Source organism: Aplysia californica, unplaced genomic scaffold, assembly GCF_000002075.1.
Source record: "Aplysia californica isolate F4 #8 unplaced genomic scaffold, AplCal3.0 scaffold00001, whole genome shotgun sequence".
Taxonomy (NCBI): Eukaryota; Metazoa; Mollusca; class Gastropoda; order Aplysiida; family Aplysiidae; genus Aplysia; species Aplysia californica.
In genome coordinates this window covers 4,404,692-4,407,553 of record NW_004797271.1, presented here as the reverse complement: position 1 = coordinate 4,407,553, position 2,862 = coordinate 4,404,692, and positions in this window count along the sequence as shown.

Below are 2,862 nucleotides of genomic sequence, written 5' to 3'. Positions count from 1 at the left end.
TTGTTGTTGATTGTTTTTGTTCTTTTTTTGTTTCTTGGTGGGTTGTTTTTTGTTGTTTGTTTTTTTTGGGGGGAGGGTTTGTGTTTTTTTGCGAACACTCCCGCCAATGTCAGTGAGACAGCAGCCATTGCAGGTCAGACTTCATATTAATCCGCCACGAGCCAAGCTGGCTCACAGAAGTACGCCAAGAGAACAGTAGAGCGATTTCCAATGCATAATTACTCGATCGTGAATCGTGGAAACGCAAACTTGTCGAAAACCTTGTGAAGCATTAATAGAAATTACGAGTTGCAAAAGTCTTACTTTGATTTTGTTTTATTTTTCCTCCTCGCCTTCTTAGTCTCCAATCCTCTTCTTTTGAAGGTGATGTTTTTTGGTTCATAACACATCTTAACATCTTTCTTCATCTTTTTCTAACAGAAAACATGAAATCTTCATCCGTACGTTATAATAATAGCTCATCCGTCAATGTCTGAAGATGACCAATACATCCGCAGAAGGGAATATTTCTCTGCTAAAATAGAACAATTTTCAGAATTAAAGGCTACAATGATTTGTGGTTTCTGCAGCGCTGTGGTTGATGAGACCAATTCTGGTAAAGACAAGTTTGCCACATTTTGAACATTTAAAGGCTTCACCTCCCTTTGTGGATGTGCACAGCTTGCGGGTTTCTCTATGTATGTTAGTATTACGTACATAATGCTGTGATCTGGACTTGGACACGAGAGAAAGTTATATGCTTTGCAAGGCAAAGTAGTACTTATTGAGTCTCGAGTGAATACTGTTAGTGTAGGGACTTGACTTTCACGTGTGCAAACCAGGAAACTAAAACGCCTATTACTTGCTTCAACAGACAGCGAGGTTGCTTTTCCCCTCTTTGCTGGCTCCTACGAACCTTCAATTAACCATCCCAAGATTTTAATCGAGTAAACCTATCTATGGGCAAAATATACCCGAAATGTCATAAGAAAATGAGGAAGCTCAATTTCGATGTCTCGGGAATACTGTTCGGAACAGACGGCCGGAAATGTGCAAAGCAAGCGGCGGTCAGTGATCGCCTCAGGGTACGAGGCAGGGGGCAGGCTTTGATTGCGTGGATGACAATCACAGTCCGGACCTATCGACCTCATCGTCTGGGAAACTGACCACGACAGAACCGCCAATAAGTCTGATCACTTCTTCTTTCCATTCTGACCCTCTAACTCGATTTTCTGTCAAGACGTACACCATTATACTTTTCCTTTCCTTTCAAGTCTGCTGCACGACCTTTCTATCTTAATCTCCCTAGCCCCACGAAAAAATGCTGCAACCTTAAAGCGTTCAGTCCTCCTAGTTTTTGGTCTTCGTTGGTGCTAGGCTGGTCAACTATGTGTAGGAACTTAAGTGTTGCCATATTCAACATCAGTTACGTCTTAATAGTGTTACTTTCTCCCAATGTGAATTTCGCGACAGAGTGCGAGCAAGAAAAACAAAAGACAGAATAAAAGCAAACGTTGAGATATTATAAAGTGCAGGAGTGAAGACAGTGAAGAGAAAATGACAGGGCATGGAACAGGCATAGATACTTTTAAGCAAGTGTATATGTGAGGCAGTGTGGTGGAATCAGGCTCTCGTCAAAATAATTAAAGTGAAGAAACTTGCCATTTTCCGCAGGTTAGGGAATTTTATCAATTTTTTTTTTGGCTCAACACCTTTCATGCCCATTATAGAACTTATTTCTATGTGGATTTTTCTGAAAAGCGTTGATCAAAGGCACAAAAACGTAAATTTTCAGTTACCACGGACTCTCAGGCTAAGGAAATAACTAATCTTTGGGGGCCTTTTTCTCACTAATTTTACCTCTGAAAACAGGTGACCCCCACCTCCTTCTTTCGCAAATATATCGACTTGTATTCAAGATAAAATGATATTTTTTTCCATCTAAATAAAGACAAGTGAATAAGCTTTAAAATGATACCAATAACTCAACACGCCCAAAAATTGACGAGAGCCTGATTTCACCACGTTGCCTCACATGGGTTTTTAGCGCATCTTTCAACATTTTTCGGTTATCTAAGTGTCGGTACCTCCGGATTTACCTTCCACCACCGATTCGGTTTGAAAGCTTTGAAAACTCTACAAAACGACCAAAGTTCAAGAAAACCCAATCGTGGATTTGAACCAAAGCTGTCTGCACTGATGCCCAGCATTATACCAACCCAGCTAACGTAGCGGCCGCATAGACAGAGAAGAAGACCAAAGACGTCAAGAAAGGAATACAAACGAATCTATAGAAGCAGCATTCAGAACGTTTCCATCGACAGATAAAGATTTCTGAGAAGAAACCAAGAGTGCAGGATCAATCATGATACCTCCTAGATCTAGACTATGTTGAGTAAGGGTTCAACAGCGCCAATTTTAATTATGATTTTTTTCTTCAGGTCTCATTTTTTTTAGCAGATCGCAATGATAATGAAAAGTAAAGTGCAAATTTACATCGAATATTTTTCTCTTCCTCTTTTTCCACATATCCGCTTATCAAGCATTTTTGCTTTTACAAACTCGTCCTTGTTATATGGTTTAGGCTCAATCTCGTCTTCTTGCCCCCCTTTTTCCCACGAGACTTTATGTTCCCTTGCGCCTGAGTTCCTGCTCTTCCTACTCTTATTTTTGTCCAGGGTCCTGATTTCGGTGCCGACATTTGTAGGTTACGAACAAATGTGCCAACATGGTGCAGTTTGTTAGGCTTCAAGAAAAACAAATCCAGAACAAGAGAAAGTGTTTGGTCTGTAATAATGATGATGATGATGATGATGATGATGATGATGATGATGATGATGATGATGATGATGATGATGATGATGATATCCTTCTTCTTCTTCT